The sequence below is a fragment of the Cupressus sempervirens genome, chromosome 7, assembly GCF_028749045.1.
Source record: "Cupressus sempervirens isolate cs-2001-9-10 chromosome 7, ASM2874904v1, whole genome shotgun sequence".
NCBI lineage: Eukaryota > Viridiplantae > Streptophyta > Pinopsida > Cupressales > Cupressaceae > Cupressus > Cupressus sempervirens.
Window position 1 is genome coordinate 189,765,994 of NC_143124.1, and position 7,339 is coordinate 189,773,332.

Below are 7,339 nucleotides of genomic sequence, written 5' to 3' on the forward strand. Positions count from 1 at the left end.
GAAATGGATTGGACAACTTAATGTTGTCTCATTAAACATACAATTGTATTAAAAAAACAAAAAAAAATTCTAAATAGATCTTCCAAATTTTTTATTGAGTACCCATTGCATACCAAAATGCAAATACTAGTTTAATTTTTTTTTGTTTAACTACAAATAAGTATTTTTGTGAGTGAACGAATAACATAATCAATAGAAAGACACATCTAAAAGTGGAAACCTAATTTTAAGCTCTTCCCTCATACGCGGTCCCATGAGGGGACTTTGGGGTCTATTTTTATGGAATGGAAGGTCCCATGGAGTGGGAAAAAAAAATGCTATAGGATTAAATAGAATCTTCTCCTAAAAAATAGAATAGGATGCAAATTTGAGTAGGTGGAAAAGGTGGGGGGCTAAGAATTGCCTCACGAGCTTAGGGTTCTTGCATGCCACTTGTCAATTGAATATATTTTTAAATTTTTATTGATATTATTTTTAAATGATTTAATCATATAAATTAACAATGCAAATCATGAGACCACCAGCTTTGTGGACGTAACAACCACCCACTTTAAAATTATCCTAAAAAGTCTCAATTTACCTAGAAGAATGGAAGGAAGGTATACTGGCAGTGGGTGTGTTTGACAAAGATTAATCGAGCGGTGTGTTGAACAGTGGAAGGTTGAAAGAGCTCAATGGCTATGTTAATGGTGTGTTAAACAAAGTTGTGGAGGACTTTTTAGACAAGATCGGGCAAGTAATATTTGTAAGAGGCTTGGATTTCAGAGAGTCGGTTAAATTGGGTTGGAAAGAAGAAAAGAGTAAGCAAAGATCTCAAGGGCTTCGGAGAGGCCCTTGCTGCGGCTGCTAAGAGTTCCCAGGATACTCATGTGAAAATCAACTGCTCTCAATATTGACTCTTTATCTGCCATCACAATAGGTTTTCAATTTCTCCTTATTCTTGTGTTGTCATTCGATTTCTATTATGTTTAATTAGAGACTCATTTGTTATGTCATTTAAATAAAGTCAATTGGATATTTTTGTTTTATTTCTTATACAATGCCCTAGTTCTTGTAGCTTTTAAGGAATTGCCTATGCATATGAGATTTTGTGGTTTTCAATTAAAACTTAATTTCAAGCCTCGACTATCTCACTTGGTCATAGCGTGGATCTGGAACCTTTTCATGATCTATTGTCATTCTACTGGATACATTTGTAGGAGTGCTATTGGGTGTTCACAGGGAGAATCCTTTCAAATTAGAGGTGAAATAGCTTCTTCTGAAGAGATTGGATTTTATTGAACTGGGCAGATCCTGAGTTTGAACAAAGATTTAAATATGCAGGGCAAGTTTTCGCTGGTTTTTAACTAATCAGGCATCTTGTGAATGCGCCTATAAACATACTTACACCAAGTAAGTCAACTTTTTTTCCAAATTTTGTGCATGTATGACTTGCACCAAATACTAAAATATTTTAAAACTTTTAATTGCTAGAAAAGTTTGCATGCTCATTTCAAGCATTCAATAATAAAAAATAGGAACCTATTTACTTTGGTAATTTTTTAGTTTTTGATTGGTAATGAACCAAATCCAAGAAAACACGAGGTTGTAGAAAAATAGAACCTAAGACATACCAGATAAGAGGAATTAGACTTACCACCAAACTGTGCATTCATCCCCGAAAGGAAAGTTTTGTTGTTGATGAACATAAATTTTCATTATAATCTTAGATTAAGAAAAAGCGTAGGACATTGCTGGCTAGTAAAGAATTATCAGAAACTATACGTCTCTGATTTCTCCTCCATATTTGGTGGTTCACCATTCAAACTCTATGTCTGATATTCATGTAATATCTATGGTTTAACTTTAGAAATCCCTTACAATTTTAATTTCCTAACAGCAAATCAAACACCAAGGAAAATTGGCTATGAATTCCAATACATTTTTTACCTCAATTGGTAATTATGGTTTGTAGTAGTCTCTGCATCAAAGACAGTTTAAATGCAATAACAGATGGTGGATGATGTTGGTACCTGAAAGACAAATGCAGAATTGTTTATAACTATTTATCTATATTTTTAATTATTGTTCCTTTCTACGTGATTATCTTGAGAGATGCTCTTCTCAACTTTTTAGCTGCAATTTGAAGGCAATTTTTATACTTGTTATTCTGTTCAACCCATACAATGAAAAAAAAAACTGTGAAGAATTTCTAATTGTGATTTTTCATAGCAAGGGAAGTCCAAAGAGATGCATACTATGGTCTCTAATTGATAGGGATATTATCTTCCCAAACTGACCATGCAAGTTATACTCTTTTAATTTTATCACGCTTCTTATGAAGGTGCACTTGTAGACAAGGCGTGTTTTATTGCTTCTACCTAGAGCAATGTTTTAACTACAAAGATATTAGATGTAGAACAATGCAAAGAGCTGCAACTGGAATCATATTTAGGAGTAGCAGTAGTATCTACAAGCACTCAAAATTTCATTTGGTTGTTTACCACCATCTTGAGATGTCAAGACCAGGCTTTCTATAGTGGGAAAAGGGTTGACATTTGACTTTCCATGACATTATTTCCTTACTTTCATATCTCTTACTCTTTCTATTGGTCAGCAGATTGATGGTGATATATGATCCATATACTCGTCTTACTAGTACTTTTTTATACCTATTCAGACTCAACTTGATGAGTTGGTGACTGCAGCCAGTAATAATACCAATCTCCGAAATGAGTGAATGAATTAGCAATCTTGATAATCTAGTATATTTTCACCCGGTGATGTTGTCTTCTGTTTATGGTCATCAGAGAAACTTCTGAATGAATTAGTAAATGTTATGAATTGTTGTATCTAATCCTTGCCTTATTTTTTAATTTGTGATCCTCCTCGTCTTTTCTTGTTGAGTATTTATTAAGATTGATTTGAAATAGTGATTCCGGACACTAATTATTTGAAACTCTTTATATCTATTTTCTCTCATCTGGTCTTTTAATTCGTTGGCTGCTACATGATTGACTTGGTTGGTATCAATATATTAGTTATGTGCATATCCTCCATATATCCTCTTTTCAATTATCGTTGTCTTCAGATTTTTGCTCTATAAAATATGCTATTTGTCTTCTCTTTTTGTTTTTCCTTAAGTTGGTATAATGTATTTTTGATGCTAGATTGGCTTTAAAAATCATCTTGGCTATATATCCCTCATTCACTGGCTATATCTCTTCTTTTATATGACTATACTTTTTAATTGAAAAGACATGTCTTCTCATCGTATTATTTTGGCAGTGCCTAAGAGTCATCTTAACCATTGTTATGATTACATGCCTTCTTCTATTACCATTGAAACCATCTTAGAGTTAGGATTTACTATGTGCATTATCTTATATGGCTATCTATCATGAACTGTGCACTCTCATCATAGTAGATATTTTGCTATAATAATAGTTCTCTTTATTTATTGTATCTGTTCCTCTACTCAATTTTCATTTGATTTGGCGTAAGAAAAGCTATTTTCTCATTTAATATGATGTAAAAAACAAATATTTTCTCATCTTACTAGTAAAGATCTGCTTTGATTAGTAGAAGGCTTAAAAAATCTGCTTGTACAACTAGTTTCAGCCTTGATGAAGCCATGACTCACAACCTTTGTTGCATTAGTTTCTTCAACATAGTTACCAAAATCTCTAGGAGTTCCTCCTTTTAAGCTATTTTTCAGGTTAAGCTCAAGCACTGAAGAAAACAATCAACCTTTTGGTTTTGCCTAAAGCGTTATCAGAGGTGAGATTTTCTTGGATAATTTTCTTGAATTTTTCAACTACAGAGAACATGTTAAAAAATGAGAGACCTCATTGTGACATGAACCTTGCTAAGCTTCTTCCGTACAATTTTTTAAAGTGTCTCTTACAATTGTAGAAAATCTTGTATTCTTTTCCTTCTCAATAGACCTTCCCCTATTGCTGTTGATCCTCAACCTCTGTGATAGCTTCTACCAATACAAGTTGATGATGATTTTGACACCCTCTCAAGCATAAAATTTATCAACTTCTATGCATCTTCTTCCAAAGATAAAGGAACTACAATCAGCAGTGAATTTGTTCTCATCAATAGGCTGTCACACATACCCTGCATGTTCCCTTGTTCCTATCTCAATTTAAATAACACACCACACTACCATAAAAAAGTGATTGCAAAATACATACTACCTGTCACACAATAGTTTTAGATATTGACCATGCATCTCATATTTCATTACAAAGAACAAAATAATTACATAAGTTTATCAAATCTAAAAGTCCATCTCACAATATAAGGCAAATAACAACATCCCGAGCCACCATATTAAACTTTGATTCATCTTGCACAAACTTAACATCTTCTCCTAAAGCCCTCAAGATCTAGAATATTTAACTAGGATGGAACCTTAAGCCCATGCTACCACTGTAATTTTATACAGCAGGTAAATCCATGAAAGATGTATATCTCATAAACTTGCGTAATCTCTTCCACAAAATTTGAAGAAAGCATTATTTACGAGAGAGATTTATTGCAGCCTCCATAGAGGAGTGAGGAGAATCTCGAAATTGAATGGCTGGGGAGGAAGAGAGAACGTATTGAGAGACTAGAGTGAAAGGGTTGTGCTAGGTGAGGGGCTCAATGGGCTTAGGGCTTTTATATGATCTCTATACTTTTTTTAATTCCCAAAGGTAAATTGTAAAAGAAAAAAATTGCAATGAGTATAGTTCTCAAACAAATACAATATTTCAAAGCCTATTAAGTTCATAATATAATCATACTCTTCAACTACACCATTTCTTTAAGTTATTTTGAGTCTATCCTCGAGGGCTGCTAGCAAGTTACATTTTGTATGATATTTCGTATCTTTTTGTATGTAAAGGATGTTATTAACACTTTTTCCTCTACTATATGAGCTATTAATAATTATATGTTAGTTCTCTACTGTAGACTGATGTATTGTAGCTTTTCTTTTGTCAACCATGTCATTTACCTTATACCAACAATTTTAAGGGATAGTTTTTTTAGCATTCATTCATTTTTTCCCTTTGCTGACCATTTTCTAGTTTTTTCATGCAGGTTTCCATTTACTGGTCATGTTATTATTCTTGGAAGTCGATACATACTCAGACGCACAAATAAATGTCCGCTACAGTGTTAGCAATACAAATATCAAACTAAAATCTTATTAGAGGAAGTTTACTGGGATGTTGCAAATTAGTCGGAAAGGTCCTTTTCATTCAGCTTTGTGAATCAGAGGTTACCTGCCAAAATTCAAACACTTTCTAGAAAAAGAAATTTTTTATCAATGTTGGTTATGATTTCTTATTTTATCTCCAGATTTACAACCCATCTAGAAGATGTTTAGTGGAAAAATATCTCCAAACAAGAATGCAGCAAAATCCAAGGGAAATCAATTCCCATTCAGTAATGAAAACTTCTAAATTCTAAAATGAAAAGCTTCCGCTTAACTTCAATTTTTATTTTCCCCAATCTATAGATTCCAGACTTGGCATTGAAAGAATGACGCGGAATGTAATCAAAACTACCAGAATCATTGTCACAGTAGTTGTCTTAATGCATGCAATTGGACGTGATAGACGTCCTGAAATTTTTTTGCAGTATTTGTCAGAAAACTCCAGAGAAGTTTCTAGTTTAGCATCTTTGCTCCATCTGAGGCGCGGCTAGAAGGATCTTTGGAAGAGTGGTTCATAATCTCTACACACACATACTAGTCTCCTTCTGCACATGGCATGACACAAGATGGTTTAAACTACAGTCTCTTTCTGCACATGGCACAACACAGGGCAACCTATTTAGGGTACATGACAGAGAGGGCATGATACTGAAAAGATTGGTTGCTAATGGCTCACGGCTATGGCTCATAGAGATAGCAGGCTCATGGCACAGGAAGGTTCAATGCCATATTTATATTGAATCAGCTCTAGTTTCTAACACTTTCTTTGCATACACAGGTTGCGAAGCAAGTGTTTGTCGAAATGCCTCTGTAAACCACAATATTCTTTGTGTCAGCTTCTAGTTGTGGGTTCATCTCTCTTGGACATAGAACTTGTGTTCGGTGGTCCCTAGCATCATGGACACCCCACTACATGTAGTCACACTCCAACAGCTCCAACAACTTGCTGACCGTTTGTCTATCATGGAGTCCAATAATGCAGCCATGAAAGATGTAGCCCTTTCATCATCTACACTCTCTCTTAAACTCTTTCATCGGTTGTGCTTGGTCGAAGTTGAGAATCATACTCTCTAGGATATTGTGTAGTCCCTAGTTGCTAACTCTGCAAACCTCAAATCAGATCTAGACGTTGTTATCAGGCAGCTCAATGAATTGGATACAATCAAATAAAAATAGTAGGAGATTGTAGAGAGGCATTTCTCTCTATTGACTGAAACTGAAGACAAGTTGCATACTTGGGCATGCTTGTGCAACTCTACAGCCATTGCACCCCTTGCTGATGTTGAGTTGTTGGTTCAAGGGAAGATGGATGATGAACATGTGAGGCAAACTCGTGAATTGAACCTACGGGTCCATGGTCCAACCCCCAATTCAAACCCATCCACAGCTGGTACTCCTTTCTCTTAGACCAACTTGGTATCTCGGACATCACACTTGACATGTGTTGGTTATGCTCTAACAACAATATTTATTCAGTTTCTCTCCCTCTCTGCTAGGCTGTGTCTTAGGGCTAAGAGGAAGTTATTACGTCTTTCCACCAAGATCTACTTGGATGAAAACCTCATAAAATGATGACCAAGCTTAAACAATCCAGGAGCTTCGTGGATGAGGCTAGGCATAATGGTAAGTGGGCAGTTATCCGTAACCTCAAGGCAGTTATTTGTGATTCTCCTCCTAGTGGTTGCATCTCGAGACAGGCCCCCAAGACTGCATGACGTTCTCGCCAGTAGTTGGTGAAGGGTGGACCCTACTCCGACTCTCTTCTTGTCAACTGTTGGAATGACAAGGCTCCTAGGTCAACTCCATGATGTTGTTGGTTCTACAAATATCTTGGTCATCACCGAGATGCATGAGAGTCTCATTCATCATTTTTCTGATTTTGCTGGGTATTAGTAGCTATCTACTTGTAGGGAGGAGGTGTGGCCTTTGGTGGTGTTTGGGGCTCAAATGGTGTGGGTTGTTTGGTTAGAGATGATCTCTTCAGTGCTACCTCATTGGTCCATGCCGATGTTCATGCCAGATTCATATGGATCTATATTAGTCCTACTAGTCGGTGTTAGAGGGACATATTTATCAATGTTTTCTACTTCCTCCCTGCTTTTTCCCCGTATGTCATTCACAATGCGGAGGACAGGGGCCCATTCCTTC

At 35.7% G+C, this 7,339-nt stretch overlaps 1 long non-coding RNA gene across 1 annotated transcript; it reads left to right on the top strand.

Moving 5' to 3' along the window:
- Window positions 1-521: 521 nt before the first annotated feature.
- Window positions 522-5,303, top strand: LOC149546134 (uncharacterized). The gene is made up of 3 exons (XR_016354321.1): window positions 522-919; window positions 1,200-1,392; window positions 5,074-5,303. It is a non-coding gene; the product is annotated as an uncharacterized LOC149546134 (long non-coding RNA).
- Window positions 5,304-7,339: the final 2,036 nt, after the last annotated feature.